Source organism: Chinchilla lanigera, unplaced genomic scaffold (assembly GCF_000276665.1).
Source record: "Chinchilla lanigera isolate Chin_1 unplaced genomic scaffold, ChiLan1.0 scaffold00084, whole genome shotgun sequence".
NCBI classification, from domain to species: Eukaryota; Metazoa; Chordata; class Mammalia; order Rodentia; family Chinchillidae; genus Chinchilla; species Chinchilla lanigera.
This window is the reverse complement of record NW_004955485.1, coordinates 3754451-3771860: the sequence shown is the minus strand read 5'-3', so window position 1 is coordinate 3771860 and position 17410 is coordinate 3754451. Positions and strand designations below refer to the sequence as shown.

Sequence of the window (17410 nt, the reverse complement as noted above, 5' to 3'; positions counted from 1 at the left end):
GTATCAATTCCTCTATTTTCAAAACAAAGGCATAAAACTGGCAAGACGATTTCCATTTGCTGCTGCGGATTTTTTCCTGCCTTCCTCCCCTCCTGTCTTACAATGCAGATATTAAGGCTCTAAATATAGGGTTTTCCAGGCTCCAGTTTGGTTTCCGTGAAGAGCTGCCCAAAGTTCTGAGGATGGAAATGGGAAGCAAAGCTTTCGCACCGTATCTTTTCCCCTACTCACTCAGCTCCAGCCTCTCTGCAAGGCTACTGATTCAGTCTCTACCTTTGCCTAAAACTCTCGCGATTTCTAAACAAGCAAAAAACCCCTATGGGCTCATGTAATAAAGCCATGAAAGCACATTAAGTAACACAGCTGAAAATGATCTAAATTCATTTTGAATAAATTTAAGAAAGAAACACTAAGTGCCTACTATGTATCTGGCATTGTACTTTGCAAGGGAGATAAATAAGCAGAATAGCATACTGAATCGCCTTAAACATCCTAAAATCTAGTTGGAATACAGACACAATAATGCACAACAGCAGTAAAATGTGGTTAACTATTCACCCTTCCCTCTAATTATGTTACAGGCACATAAATGGCAAGTCTATTACATTTGCACATGCAAAAGGAGATGTCTCTGCCCCCTGGCAGGTGCTGTCCTGTGCCATATAAACTACCATGCTAACTAAAGAAAAGTTTTGTTTCAGAAACATTTCTACGCTTTTAAAGTGTGGACGTGTTGGCCCATACTTAAATGTTTTTGTGTGTTGGAGATTCCAATATGAGTTCTTCTAAGAACATGGGTGTATTTCATTAATTATGACAGTAATAGGTACAGAGTATCTTAGGCCTTATGATGGAGTCAAAGATAATCATGTCTAGAGACATAAAATAAAACAGCATTTTGTGAATATCTCTAAGAAAGAGCTTCAAAATCATCCTTTGGCTGGATTGGACTTCAGCTGCTCTCATTGGTGGGAGAACAGTTCTTATCTTTAGCTGCTTAAGCGGAACCTCTCGGAGTGAAGTAGGCAGCAGCTCTTATCCAGGCTTTTGGAAGTTAGTGGGTTGGATCCCCATTATGCTCTCCCTACATTATTTTAAGATCAAACTCCTACAGAAAGTTCAAGAGAAAGAACAGAAACATCCATACAAGCACAAAAGTTTATTTGCCAAGCTGCTATTTCAAGTCTCCCTTCCTAAGAAAATATGAATTTTTTTCTGCTGAGAAAAAAGTAGACATATATTCTTGAATTAAAAGCCATGAGCATGACTTTTGAAAAAAGTGTTCCAGAAATAAGTCTTTCATGGCTAAACACATGTGTGTGCATGTGTGCAAGTGTGTGTGTGTGTCTATGTATGTTTGGAGAAAGAAGACAATATTCTTTAAAATAAATATGCAGAGAATGTCTTTATTATGATTTTTTTTCAGTATGGGCCTGATCCACACTGCTCTATTAACTTGCAGTTGACCCACTTTGAAGACACATGCAAGCAGTCTTGTTCTTTCCATCTTTTGATCTACAATGACTCACTCTATTGCATTCACTTGAAAATATGAGATACTCATTATGTGTGTTCTACAGGGATTGGATAAAACACAAAAAGAACTTTCTAAACCTTCAGAGACTGTCCACCTTGGTCACCATGTTCCCTCAGTGACTAACACTCCTCAACACATATCATGTGTTTGTTACATCCACAGATAAAGAAGGAACGAATGTGAAGGTAATGAAAGCCATTGCATTTTACGTGCTTTTCACTACTGAGCTTTCCTTATTTTATTTTATTACTCATTCAGACATTGTGGGGCTCATTTCGATATTTGGGGGTTGAAACATGGAAAGGAAAATATGTTGCCCTTCTCATAGGAACCATGCCTCATCCTCCGAGAGCTGGATTTGAAGGGACTTCTGATGACGGGAAAGTCAAGGACAAAGAAACAGTCAAGTTCTAGTCTCTGAGTGCTGGTTTCCACTGGCAGTATGGTAGTAGATCATGAGTACTCAATGCTCTTAACAGTACCAACTCTGAGTTATGCATCAAAAAGGCATCTGACATGAATTTGTTAAAGGTATTTTAATTAGCTTCCTATAGCTCAGTAGGCACTTTATGAAGGTTTTGCTTCAGTGCTGAAAAGAAAAAAGAAAGAAAGAGAGAAAGAAAGAAAGAAACAAAGAAACAAAGAAAGAAAAAGAAAGGAAGGAAGAAAGAAAGAAAGGGAGGGAGGGTCTTACAATGCCAGTGGAGTCTGAGCACTGTTAAATGCAAAGCTATGAACTGTGGTTGCCCAGTCTTAAGTCAGCTTTCTCTACGCAGACATCTGACCTGCCTACAAATGCACTCACCATTAGCAGAATGACAGAAGCACATACACACAGTGCAAAGTAACATAAAGTTTTTATATTTTGTGAATACGAAGTATATTGTCCAAATATTTCATTAGCATTACCTTACCATACCGAAGAGCTACGAAGAGTACAGCAATAATCTTTCCCAGGGTCGACTATCAATCTTTCGTTTCAGGAAAACAGCACCAAACCCTAGGGAAGCACTTTCTATTTCATTGTTTCCATTCCTGTGTCTCTCCTTTCCCCGCGCCCTCCCAGGCAGCTGTCCCCAGTCATGATGAGCTCATGGGAATATGGTCGGAAGGCATAGCTTACTTTATTTAATTCTTTAATCAGCACACATTGGCATCATTTTAGATTCAATCTTGGACATTTTGATTTTAAATGATCAGAAGCGGAGACAGAACTGGGTCTGGTCTGATATTAATCAGGTCTGCATTAAATTTTGCACAAAACAAGATAACAAACAAAGGAATGGAAGCCGTCCTAACCCAGTCCTTGATGTGCAAATAATGAGCCTGGGTTGGTTCTTGTCCTTATGAAAAACAGAAGCCCTGACTAAGGTTTATTAATATATGCACTCCAGACAAACACGGAAGTTCAGAACTGCGCCCCTTCCAAGGCCTGTGAAACCCGCAGCTCAGCCTACACTTTTTTTGCTCGTCCTTTTCCACCACAGCTTCCTCTGCATAAGCACTCTTCATACAAAAATACTGATTTTGATCTTCCCACTCTTAAATGTCTTGGAGTGCCTCAGGCTTAAAAACTACACATTTCTTTGCTCTTGGTTCAATATGCTCAGTGGGAGAAATTTGTCATCGAAGTTGCTGCTGTTGGAGAAATATAGAGATCTCCTTTCCCCTCAGTCCCTGAAGCATCTGTTGCCTGGACTTCTTTCTGTTTGTATTAATGAAATATGCCATCTGCATATGTAGGCTTTTTCATTTCAGTAGGAAGGAAAAAGGAATTTCCAAAGAGGAATGCATCAGCCATTGCAGTGCCCCACTGTGCTCCACAGGGGACTCAAAGGCCAAATTCTTCCAACTGTGAGTGGACTCAAACACCACGCTTCTATATGGACAAAAAATGCAGACATGGTTTTCCCTCTGCCTTAATGGGTGATGGATTAGTTAGAAACTGTTCAGGTATGAATGACAGAAGACGATGCTACTAAATTTAAGCAAGTGCATATGTTTCTTGCTCAACTTAGAAATCCAGTGACAGCATCCTCAGGTATGACTGCTTCGAGGCGCTAAATGGCGTTGCTATAAATTAGCCTCTCTCACCTCTTAGCTTTCTGTGCTCTTACACAAATTCATGAGTTTGTACACAAGTTCTCCTCAGGTTCTCCTCCTCAGTGCTCTTGCACTGGGTATCTATCCCAGCTCTTAGCAGCTCTACTTTAAGACAAGCCTTAATTATCCACTCATTCTAGCAAAATTCTGGATGTTGAGTATTCTTCACTTGAAACTTCTGGCTTTTTCTGAAGTAATGTTTCTCGCTGAGGTGAATGTCTTACCTTCTTCTACAGAGCAGTGTCACTCAGGCTCTGGGTTGGGGGAACCACTCATACATGTGTTGTTCGCAAAGAAAAACATACTCAACAGGACAAACCCAGAGACATCCACTCCAGATGAGAAGGCTAAAGGGCCTTACGGAGGTTGGCATTTTGCATGAATACTTAGCCTCACATGCTCTGCATTTGTTCACCTCGTCTTCACCAGATTATTTAAGTGCTGTGAGGACTTTCTGGTCAGAGCAAAGAAATAAGGAGCTGTCTAGTGTGATGCAGCCTCAGTAGTGTGGGAGATGGGACCTGGACACACAGAACTAGGAGGGTCAGGGAGATGTGAACACTGGTGCTATCATCCAGAAAAATCAGCAAGGAAACTAACACTAGCCAGGAAGTCTAATTTTATTTCTCAATAATCCGTAGGTACTTGGAAAGTATAATAGCACTATAATAACAGTTAACACTCATTGAGTGCATATTGTGTGTCAATAACTATGCCTGGCACTTAACATACCCAGCTTAAATGAGGAATATGTGAAGGGTAAAGAAAGCGTTAGGACAGGAGGTGATATCTCAATGAAGATATGAAAGATACGCAGGTTAGAGTGTAGAAGGATAGTTATTTTTTACATTTTTTATTTAGTTATTTACTTTTGGTACTGACAGTCAAACTCAGGACCTTGTACTTGGCAGGCAGGCGTTCTGCCACTGAGCTTTATCCCCGGCTGGAGAAGTGCTATTGAGGAAGAAACACAGGACACACACAGATCTTGTGGTAGGTCTGTGAACACAGCTACGAGGGAAAGAAGGAATTCTTGGTGGCTGCAGTGCCACATTAGAAGGTCAGAAAGAGAGGAGATAAGAGGAGAAAAAGTACAGAAAGTGAGAAACGTGACAAAAAATGTAAGAAGTTATACTGGACTTGGACCCCTGGGGCTGGGCAAAACAATGGCTAGTTCTGTCTCTGCTGTTAGCTGCAGATAATGAAGAGTCAGCATTATAATCTCCCCATTAAATGTTCTGTCCTGTTGCTCTATGCATTCAAGTAAGAGTCATTTTGAGATAAAATTATACTGGACAAACCCTACCTTCACTCCACAATGGACCGAGGCAGGGCGCTTTTCCCCAGTGGTCATCAGGCAATAGCTCCATCAACCCCGCCATGTTCCGAGGAACTGATTTTGATATTTCTCAAACACAGCGCCACTGCTCATCATGACGTCAGAAAATGCTTGCTGCATGGGTTGCACAGAGAAAGGAGCACTAAATCTGTTTTATTTTGGATCAAAACTGACCTGCAATCTCATTTAATCTGCATTTATTATTTCTCAAAGAAATGCCTTTCTTCCACAAATCATCCATATAAGTATGGAATGACATTACCAGAAAAGCTATCGGGTCTGTTGAGACATCTAGGATGTCTCCTGCAGAATTTCAAACAGAAGCCACTTACCTCTCAGTATCAGGAATTAAGATTCCCCTATGCAACATATTTTAAATCCAATGAGATTATTAATCTTATAAGTATTCGTGTGCTGTAGCATGAGTACTCTGCCCTCAAAACTTCCTATGTTGAAATCTTGCCACAATATGATGGTCTGCATGTGGGGCTTACAGGAAGTGCTTGCGTCATAAGGGCAAAGCTCCTATGAATCCAACAGGCACCCCAGTTAAAGAGAGCAGAACTCCCCCCACACACTCTGCCCTGGGGCAAGAAATCTGCCGCTGAACCACGACCCTACCCAGTTTTATGTGACAGTGAACTTCCTGAAACCTTGGTCTTGGAGTGCCCAGCCTCAAAAACTGTCAGAAATACATGTCTGTGATTTATCAGCCACCAAGATTATAGTAATTTCTTGTATCACCCCAAACTGACTCAGACAATGTTTATATGTTTGTGATTGGTTTACTTAGCTACCAAAACGTTTGTAGTGAATTTAGGGACATATTTATAAATCGAGTAGGATCTTATCATATGCATATGTGAGTGAAAAAGTTTTCCTTGGTTTTCATTATTTTTCTCCAAGAGTTTACCTAACATCCAAAGTGTTTTGATTTAAAAGCTACCCCGTTCTCATTCTGTAAGTCTGTGAGCAAGTTTAAAAGTTATTTTCAATAAAAGGATAAATATCAATGAAAGACTGTATAAACGGATCAACAGCTATGTAATAGTACCTTCAGCTCTCTGCTCCCCTATCCACACCCACTTCCTTCTGGTCTTTGAAAATATCTACAACATTAAGGATGCCTTTCTATTGTTAAAGCAGCCAATGCAGGGGCTGGGGATTTAGCTCAGCGGCAAAGCGCTTGCCTGGCAAGTGCAAGGTCGTGAGTTCGGTTCCCGGTACCGGAGAAAAACCAAACAAACAAACAAAAAAAAAAGCAGCCAATGCATTCGCATCTTGGCTGTTCTCTCTTTGTGCTGTACACCAAAAAGATCACGTAAAGAGATCTGGGCAGAGACAGGGACAAGATGTGACTTGCACAGCTTCCACATGTAATGATAAAAGTGATTTAATGATGAAAGTGATTTAGTGATGATGAGGATTTAATGATACAGTGAGATCCAGCCTCAAGAACCAGCAGTTACAGCGGGTTCACCGTTACACTTGGTCTATGGTTCGTAACAGTGACGAGCTGCACTACCCCGTGACCTACCACGGCTACATACCGTAAGTCAGGTGCAACAATTTGCTGTTTTAAGCCACTGATAGCTTGGTGGGTTTTTTCACTTGGTGGCCTTTGACAGCGTCAGCTAACCTATCTGACTGTTACACACCACGATGAAACGCAGCCCACAGACAGCAGAATGGAAATTCTAGACCAGCCTCCCACACAGATGATGCAAAGAAGCATTAGAGGTGCATTTCTTAGCTACAGGACTGAGAGCATAGAAGGTAAGAAGGTGAAAGGCCACAATTTCACTAAAGATTTTGAAGCAAGCTTTAAAATTTGTGAAGATGGGGCCGGGGAGATAGCTCAGCAGCACAGTGCCTGACTGGCAAGCACAAGGTCATGAGTTCAATTCCCGGTACACCCCCCCAAAAATTTTTTAAAAAATAATAAAATTTGTGAAGACAAATTAGGAAAGGTTTAGCAATGAATGTCAGAAGTAATTAGAATAGACACAGATGATGCTAAGGAGCATGAGAGGTGCATTTGTTGTTTAGCTACAGAATCTCAGCGCTTGGAACAACATGTGCACTCACCTAATGTATCTCATCAGTATTAAAGAAATGATTTGGTACCTGGATATGGTGGCACATGCCTGTAATCCCAGCTGTCTGTGAGGCTGAGGCAGGAGGATTACAAGTGTGATCTCAGCTTGTGTAATTTATCAACTTAATGAGACTCTGTCTCAAAGTAAAAGAAAAATAAAAGGACTGAGGATGCATCTCAGAGTGAAAGCGCTGTGGTTCATACCCAATACTGCAAAAATGAAAAAGGAGGGAAGAGGGGGAGGGGTGGGGAAAGGAAGAGAAGGAAAGGGGAGAAGAGGGGAGAAGAGTGAGGAGGAAAGGGGCAAGGAGGAAGGGGAAAGGGCAGTCTTCTGAACGCTCATAGGAACTGTTACTTTCCATATTACTCAATGGTCAAAGAAGTAGATCTGTGACAAATTAAAATGAAATAATGTTACTATAGATTAAAAATGAATGTATTAATCACCAGACAAAGGAAGGAAGCTGGAGAGTCCCTATGAAAGGAGTTATCTATTTAGAACCTTGACTAATCACTATGAACTGAAATCTGCCCTCACTTAGCAAAGCCATTCATGACGTCTGCGTCATTTTACTACCTGTCTTCACCAAGAATAAAGTGCAGACTGACTAGATGATTACCATTCCATCAAGGCCTGCTTTGTAATGTATCTTCTACGTTATTATCATCCTTACTCTTAACTGAACTCCAAATTGGGATGATTTTTTCAAATGAATGCATCTAATGTAAGAAATAATTAAGTCAAGTTTTTGAGGGTAGTTAAATGTTAACTGTCTTGCATCTTCGTACAACATGAACGTAATAAAGTATCTCTTCTGGTATTTGCACACAGTAGGCAGAGAGAAACTAATTTAAAAAATTCAACCCGTAGGTAAGTATCTGGAAGAAATGAGTATATAGTACTATATAATTCTGTTCTCTGATAGTAAGAGTCTGGTTTAGGTTGGCAGATATAAAATAAGTAAAAGGACATTTCGACTGAGCAAACCACAACGGTAATACTCATTAGTTTACAGAAAAGAGACTGAAGAAGTATAACATGGGCCACTCAAAGCAGGATAAAGCAAGAACTCAGCAAATTCAGAGAAGTAAGCACTCTCATAACATACAGGGTAGGCTAACAGGTACTGCCCCTCTGCCCCATTCATCTACGGGAGGGTTCTTTCCATGAAACCAGAGATGACTGACTTGAAAGGCAAAGCACAGTTGCTCAAAGCAGCCATGCATCACAGGCACCAAACTGCTACAAGTGAAAATGCTGAAAGCAGGCTAACCGCATTCAAGCAAACCCACCGAATTTCCATAGAACATCTCTTCTGTAGCGTGCTCCTTTACAGGGGAGACCACAGCAAGGAAACCCCTAGGTTCCACAGTGCAGGTCTCCAGTGCAAAATGCAGAAAGCCGTGATCTATGCAGAGAAACAGAGGAAGACAGGGCTGTGATGGCTTTGCACAGGGTCTATGCAAACAGAAAGAGAACACAGAAAGAAACGGCCAGTGCCTTGAAGAGGCGGTTTCACTGAGAAGGTGACAGGACACAGTGGAAATCACAAACCTTGGAGCCAGAGACTTTAAACTTAGAACACACCATTTTACATATATGTATATATATATATATATATATATATATATATATATATATATACCCAACGGGTTACCTCAGTTCCCTTGTCACTGAGGACAATATCTCCTTCTCTTCAACACTGTCGTAGCTGACTTAAAATCATTCAAAGATGTGTGTGTCTTGCTTATAGTTGGAGCTCAATGAAAAACAATGTCTTTCTCTTTAAGAGTCATTTTTGACAGAATAAAAACACATGAAATGCTGGAAAGATCCAAAAATGCATAGATGTCGGCAAAGTCGGGGTGTGCGCAGAGCAGACCGTAGGGCTGTACACATTCTCCCTGCCCCCAACCAAGGCCATGGGCTGTCAAGCACAGAATTCATACATGGCTCTTGCTGAGACCAGCCCATCCAGCTGTTAAGTTGCTAAAGGAAAAGTACAACACAGAAAGTTCTACGGTACCTGTTATCATTTTACTGCTAAGGCTGGAGGGAAATACATTAAAAGCAAATGGCTGACTGTAATTTAACCACATTTAGAAAGCTCCATTGCTGAGTAGAAGCCACAGGGCACTCTTGGGTGATGTCACAGCCATTACCCAGGAAATATCACTTAGTGAGAAGACCAAACTGCATCAAACAGTAGGTACAGCTTGAAAACAGTCATGAAAAAATGCACATTTTTATTTCCCTACACATACTTCATCATGCATAACAAATGTGAAATAACTGAAGAAATCGGGACTATGTTTTGGGCACACGGAGAAAGGGCATCAGAGGAAAGTGGCATCTTTTTACATTTTTTCATCTATTGAATGCACAGAAATGCATTCATATTTTCATTGTATAATTTAAAAAAAGAAAAAGAAATGAAAGCAAGCATATCTACATGCAAAAACTGGCTGGTGGATAGGGCATGTCCCAAGGGTAAGAGGGCAGCTACTGGACAGCTCTGTGAATGTAGATGTGCCTGTCTTACTTTGGGCCAGGCCTGGGAAGTGCCACAGAGCCTGATTGTGGACTCATCTATTCCAGAGGGCACCAGAGGTCACCTCCTAGGAGAAACTACCCTTTCAGATGACATCCTTATTTCCATCTCTCTGTTTTCACCCCTTGACCCAATACAGCCAAGGGCCTGCCTTTCCTGACCCTGATATTTTTTCTATGTACCTTTTCTCCTCAAGTAAAGCTATCTGAAGCCTTGTTTTCATTTCCTTCCTTTTTTCTTCCATCCAGAAAGAGAACCACTGAGAAGGTAGCGGGAGCTCTACCCCAACATCAGGGGGCTGCTGCTCTGGATGCTCTGATTGCTAAACTAGGAAGGTGGAGAAGAAGCCACTCCAATCAATTATAGATACACACAGTGCATGGTGCAGCACGTCCGAGTGTCTGAAGAATGAAAGAGCATAAGGCCTTATGCTTAAATTATACAGAATGAGTCAATGTAGTAGTTAGTTATTTTGATGAATCAGTAGCTCTATCTAGTAATTTTCTTTTACTTTGATATTAGTGGCACAATTGCTTGATGGTGCCTCTGTGCCATACAATGTCTGCTATTGCTTTGTGGACTAAAAGAAAAAAGGAAAAGTCATCGTGCTTCACGGTTCAAGGTGAGACATGAATTTAGCACCTCCACTGTAGTCTGAATTTGCAGCTGAGGACAAGCTACGAACCGGGCATGAAGAGAAACAGGCATAACAACGCGTGCTGCAGTAGCAAAGAGCAACGGCCCCACATTGCTGATGTCACTCGAGACACTGCAAGCGAGGGCCAGACAGCATCAGTCATCCTGACAAGACCTTCTGTTCTCTGTAACCGCTCTCCAAGGGCTGAGACACACGTCTCACTCAGCCACTTTTCCCCTCGCTCCCTTTCACTTTTATCTACTATGTAAAAATCATCGGGCAGAGACAAACTGAAAAGCCATTAAAGAGAACAAACATGCAAGCAAACACAATTGAAGAAGGTCCAATGCATCTGAAGACTGAGAGCAGCTTCCAACTTTCAAGCTGGCATGTGGTGAAATGCTCTCAGTGAAGCCGCCTCCCCCTGGTAACAAGTGACATCACTAATATTTTATTCACCACAACTGAGGCTGCATGCTCACAGCAGATGCACTAACGTACATATGTCATGAAGTACTACAGAGGGATAATCATTCCCTTCAACAGGAAAATGGACTACAACCATTTCACTGGTCAACTCTAAGCTAGGTGCTTAATATCCAGCACAAGAGACAAGAGCAAACTGCACTATGAATTAACTTTTAGATTATCAACAAGAATTCAACATGTGTCCAGGGTTGAAGGTGATGTTCCTAGAAAAATGTTCAGTTAACCCTTCATTTAACACAAAACTTCCTTTGACACACAAGCTATACCTTAAAGCTGCCATTCACCAGCCCCAGAAACAGGAAATAATGTTTTTAATCTATGATTTGCTGCTTACTAGCTAGGTGACTTGAATACACTGCCAGCTCTGAGCATGTGTTTCCTTGTTTGAAAAATGGAGACAACACAGCCTATGAGGTCAGAGTAATAATCAAGTAATATGTGAAAAGTACTCTGCACCATGTCTCATGCCAGTGTGCCTATGGACTACGTGTTCTGGCTGTTCTACCTAAGCACAGCTGTTTCAAAGGGAGTAGACAGTGCCCACCTCAGCCTGCTTAGCAGGTTCCAAAACCAGTTCCCAGTTGCTGGCTGCTCTCTGGGAGGGACACAAGCCCCTGCAACTGGGCTCTGGTCCGGTCCCCTCCGCTACTGTGGTTCCAACATGAAGTTCAGGTGTATGATGGGAAACCAGTCAGGTAGACAGCAGGAAACAGAATCAGGACTGGTCACTTTTGAAATTTCTGTTTTTCTCCAATTTAGTAACTACTGAATTTAGCTGCAAGACGCACGTAACTGGGCACAGAAAAAAACTTAAAAGGAAGCACTGAGTTCCAAGAAATAAGAACATCAACTCTTCTCTACTTTTTCTTGGAAACTGGTGGTCAGTTTAGTCTGAGCACGGATACAGTTTCTACCGGAGATGCAGACATATGCATACGCATACACACACGCACACAGAAGTCATCCCAGACTGCACTCAATGACCTATCAGCTTGAGGGATAATGCTGGAGTGAACCAAAAACCAAAGCGAAGAGACTGCCAACTTGGTAAATAACCAGACTGTGTATGAAATGTGTAATTTTCTCTTGAAAAACAAAACAGAGAAAACCTCCTGGAACACTCAGAATTTCTTCTACCCAATCAAGGGAAATACAAGCCTTGCATTCAGAAAAGTACAACTGTTGGTAACTGAACTCTCCCTCACTGACCAATCCTCCCATTTTTATTTTATTTTAAAAATAAAACTGCCCAATTTATTTACCTTGAAAGGACAGGAAACTTCACAGATTTGTTCAGCTAGAAACTTGCAAGGATTATACAGATGCTTGGCTACTTCAACAGGAAAACTGATTTGGCCTTTCCATTGGAAGTCCGGACTAAGATAAAGCATTCCATCTGGCCATGCTCCTTTTATAAGGAAGCCATCTTTAGTAATGTTACACCAGAGGGGCCTACCTGTCTGGATACCCTTTTTATTAATCAGACATTGATCCTGGGTTTCATCGGAGGTTGTTAAATCAGCCTGATACTATTTTACTGATCTAGTATTAACCAATTATAAACTAAGGTCAAGCAGAACAAATCCATTCCCCATGAAGATCACAAGATAAAATTCAAGCTGATTTCCCACATAATTAATGTACTGACAAAGGGACACACAGGTACCCACAATCTTACAAGGGGTTCAGTACCTAAACTACAAAGGGAGCATCATTGCATAACTAGTGCAGAGATTGGAACATTTTTGGTTTAGTTGTGTTTTGATATTTCCTGGTATTTGTAAATCATTCCAATCAATTCTGTAACACAGTTCTTAGAGAGATCCTTAGGAATCATGTACGATTTCTACTGATTATGTAAAAGTAACAAACGAAAACTGTGCTCTCAGAAATGGAGTATTTTGTTTACCATTAAATGTTAAAAACTTTGGTGCTGAAAGTCAGTATTCTTTGAAGATGATGCTCTCCCTTTCCTAATGAACACTGTGCAATTTGTAGCTCATTTTGCGAAAAGATTGAAGATACACATGATTTGTTAGTGTCTTAGAAATTGCTAGTGAGCGATATACAAATGTGCCATACACATAATTCAGGTAGCTGCATTCATTTCCTTACTCCCAAGAGGCAATATCTCAAACTCTTGCAATTTTTTCCTGTCTATGCTCCGAAAAATAAAGCAAGGGGGTTATAGATATACACTCCTAGAGGCTGTCTTCGTCTCCCTGGTTGTGGCCACCTAATCTTTGCATACAGAAGAAACTGTTTAATGTGTTTAGATATGGGTTAAAATTCTAAAACCGTGGGAAGCTAGTAATAAAGACAAACAGTAAAACTGACTGTTAGCCAACTAGAAAATCAGTATTTCTTGGTCATAACACAAAAACTAATTCAGCACCACATCCATCTGGTCATTTGTGTCTTAACTGAATCAGCTATGGGTTTTTTTTTTTTTTTTTCTTTCCTCTGCTTCTAATAACTGAAATTTAATGGAATTTTAACATTTCCAGCAAGGTGGCACACATCCTTTGCTCTCTCAGAACAGGTAATTGACCAAGATTGTATTAAACTATCATTATGGGAAACGTTTCGGGTCCCAGTAGAAATGCTACCAATGCTAAATTAGAAAGTCCCTCTGTACTTTGTCCCTAAAGTGACTTGCCAATAAACCACCATGTTGGGGACCTGTCTCTAACACATGATTAAACATGATTTAATCGCATTAAATACCTATTTAAAGTCACATTTATCTCTGCTTGACTTCATTACTGCTTCTGTGACCTTCTTACCACGTGTCTTTCCTTCCTGTGTACATCTCCGCTTTGGAAAAGTCCCTGAGTGACAACATTCCTTTGCATTTTTCTCACTTTAACCTGACCTCCTCCAAGGAAAGCAACAATCCTTTCACCCAGTTGAAAACAAGCAACAACGAGGCTCTCTCATGTCTGCATCTAAGTTTAAAAATTACAAATACAATATAAGAAAATGACTTCCGAAGACTTCTACGACCATCAGCATGTCTGAAATTTTTCTGCATCACTCTGAATACAGTGGTTCACTAAAAAGAAAATAGTTCTTAGATACACAGGTAGCTACTTCATTAAAATTCTTAGATGCTAAATTTTAATCAAATTTTAGATGAAAAACAAAAATAATCTCACTTCCTGTTGACCTTTAAAAGAGATCATTTGTATTCTAAGTTGACCTGAACTAATTTCAGCCTCTGTGAAGAAGTCAGAAATCTTTCTTAGGAGCCTTTCTCTGCATGTCTGTGGACAGCCGACCCTCGTATCCCAAGCTCATTACAAAACTCCAGGAGGAGAGGACACAACTGTTTCGCTCATTGCCAAGGCAGTTCTTTTGATGGATGTGGGTTTTATCTCCTCTAATTGTGGGCATTTCCCTGCTTCCCAGTTATGAAGGAGGATCTGTGGCCTCAATTTAACTCTATTAATAAATCAATTCCCAGCAGAGGGACACAGTATGTCCATGACAGAAAAAAAAAAAAAGAGCCTAAAAATTTTGTTAGGAGCTAATGAGCAAATGAGAGAGCACTTGTGAGCACCGTGCTGGCCATAAATAACAACAGCAAGGGAAGAGAACACAACCCAATGCCAGGGCCCAGAAGCCCCCCTCCACGACTGCCCACTGCATCCCTCAGGGTTCACAGCATTTACAGTTCTTTGGTGGCTTTGCACAGTGCTCTGTACAAAACTCATGCTTTTTCACCCGTGCATCAACTCCCTGAGGTCTCCTTGCTCAGTGGACTGCTCACCTCTTCTCTCACGCTCAGATTCTACCTTTCCGTATAGCTCTGCTCAAAGCGCACAGTCTCACCTGATCGCTTCTAACTTGTAGATAAGGTCAACTTTAACTGCTGAATTTAATGGCCAAATGCCTTACCTCACAGGGAGCTGAATAAATAGGACGACAAAGGCTGATTTTGGAGCCAGATGTACCTGTATGAATCCCACCACTCTCACTTACCAGCTGTGTGACCTTCGCCCAGGAATGCACCATCTCAGCACCTCAGAATGAGGACGCCAGAAGAACTGTAGCTGCTTCACCCACGAAGTTAAAAGTATTTGTGCAAATTAGCTATGAAAGTGACTAGAACTCAAGAGGTTTGCAATCCTATTTCATTTCCCTCCAGTGTTCCCACTGGATGGTCAGTTCTTCCAGCTAAGCCTAAGGTTGTACAGTTCTTCATGGGAATAAAACAAAATCAGAGGTGCTGGTGCTTCTGTTCAAATGTTGTTAATCCCTTCTTCCAGATAAGTATAAACTGAGCCTCATGATGCACCACGTAAGAAAGTATTTACTCAAGGAAATAAGAAACTAAAGTGACCTTTGGGCAAACATATCAGGGTGGGCACTCTGCTAGTCTGTTAATGCAGCAAGGGATGCTTGAAGAAAACCAGGGTGCATGTCCTTGGTAATGGACCATATCACAAGGTTTCTCTTACAGGAAACAGGAAGACAGAACTTTTGTAAACAGGAAGGGGAACAAGAGAGGGCGGGAGGGGAGGGAGGAGGGCGGGCAGGGGATGTGCAGAGGATAAAGGTGTGTCGTGTACATGTACCAGCTGTGCACAGCAACTGCCATCATTAAGCACTGCAAGCTTGTACCAACACACACTTTTTACAAAATGGAAATGCAACACGGAGCTGCACTGTTAGTCATGAGGGCCAGGAAGTGTTCGACTCCACTCTGCTATCTTGCAGCTATTTGGCTTAGAATGATTTCCTGAGTCTTAGGGTGCCTTAGTTTTCTCATCTATAACATGGAAGAAACCAAAGTACTTTGCTGGGGTGAAAACTAATGAATAACCTGCTTAGCAACAAAAACAAACAAAAAGAAGCAAAAGGCCCTAACCCTTCACCACAGCACAGGGAATTTCTGAATGATTGCCAATACTATATCCCAGGACATGCTTTCCTAGCTGGGACCGCCCTGATTTCATATCCCTTTAAATTGGAGGGGGAGACTTGCCACTGTTTTGTTCTTGCTTCATATTGTTGATGCTTGTATTTGTTTAGCATGGTTCTCTGACATTTCTCCTCTCCTGACGTTTCTTTAACTATCTATCATCCCATTACCAGATAAGATCTTGTAGGTTTTATTCCTGTTCAGTGTCACTATTTCTAGTGACAAGGCTCTGAGAAGGAACACATTTACCTTCTGCAAGCTAGCCAATAAGACAGTTGCGTAAACACGAAGAATCCACATTTTCAGCCCCTTTCAAACAACACATTACTTGCAAATCAGGATCTTCCCCCCACCCCAACACTAGTCTCTGGGCTTGAATTGGTACAAATATCAAGGCAATATCTGAAGTTTTGGTTCAGAATCAAGATGCCAAGCACAAGTCCCGCTGGAGCCGGCTCCTTCAGCCGGTTGCTACTGACAGCAGACTGGCTGAGATTGTTCTGAAGTACCACATGCATGGTAATAGCTGTCTAGATACAGCAAATAGATATAAGCAAATGAATGGTCTTGGAACTGTCTGCTGTCATTCATTTAAAAGAGACGCACTTGGAGGCTGACTACCTTTGTTCAAAAATAAATTTAACTAGATTTTAGTTGCCGTGGGACACAAGAACACGGAATAAATCAGCCAGGCTCAAGCAAAAGCTGCCAGTTCTCTCAATGTTAAGAGAAAGACAATGATTGGGCTCAATTGCTCCCTGGCATAAAAAGAAGGGTGAAAAGCAACGTACAAATAACTGTTGTTGTAAAGGGCTCCACATGACCCAGAATAATAACACAATCGCCTTTGTTCATTAGGGAGCAGCCAGGTGGGGACAGTTTAACTGATTAATTAGGAAAATGATTCACATGAGCATGATTTGAGCTTTATGTTTTTTACCCGCTCTTCCTAACTTGCATTTAATCTGAAATTGGGAGTGTGCTCAGGCCTTCTTACATTCCAGAGGGTTATTCTGAACAAAAGCTTTTGAAGGAAGCTCTTTACAGCCCTTCCCAACTGCTCTTCTGATTCTCACTTCTCACTGTCCCTGATAACCTTTTTGATGCTGTGGCTAAAATCTCATTTCTTTATTGATTTCAGTTTCTCCACCATTCACAGGTTGCTATTGTTGAGTTCTATGTGAGACCGCAGATCACTTTCTTAACGTCACAAAAGCTGTGCTTCACTCAAGTGGGGGTCTTTGTGTGTGTGGATGTTAGCTTATTTACTGGAGGTGAGATTATGTTGTTCTGCACTGCAGAGGCGTTCCATCCCCTGTAACTAAAGCAGACCTGACAATGTCTTCAGATATGTCCAAGTCTTCTATAAACTCTAAGGAAAATTGTAAAGAAGACAAAAGGACCAAACTTTCAGAAAATTACGAAGGAGTTTCATTTAAAGTAAAAGGTTGCCCAACTGGAAAGAATTGTCATTTTACAATCCTAATATAGGAGTCAGTGTGAGTTAAGAGAACACAGATGTCCTCAGCAGAAACAAAAATAGTGAGAAAATCGGGAAACTTTAGCCCTCAGGGACCTTCCTGCGCAGTGTAACTTATACAAAGAAAATTTTCTCATCCCCTTATGGATGTCTTTATTTGCAAAAGGGACACAGAAAGTCTGCTGTAACATCACAGTCTTCACAGCATCAAATGGTCCACATTTCTCGATACCAAGCATGTTACATGC

The 17410-nt window shown here is 41.2% G+C and overlaps 1 protein-coding gene across 1 annotated transcript in view; it reads right to left on the bottom strand.

The window, feature by feature from the left end:
* Sorcs1 (sortilin-related VPS10 domain containing receptor 1) overlaps nt 1-17410 on the bottom strand; it is a gene marked incomplete at its 5' end in the record, with an annotated part of 503138 nt that overhangs the window by 450283 nt on the left and 35445 nt on the right.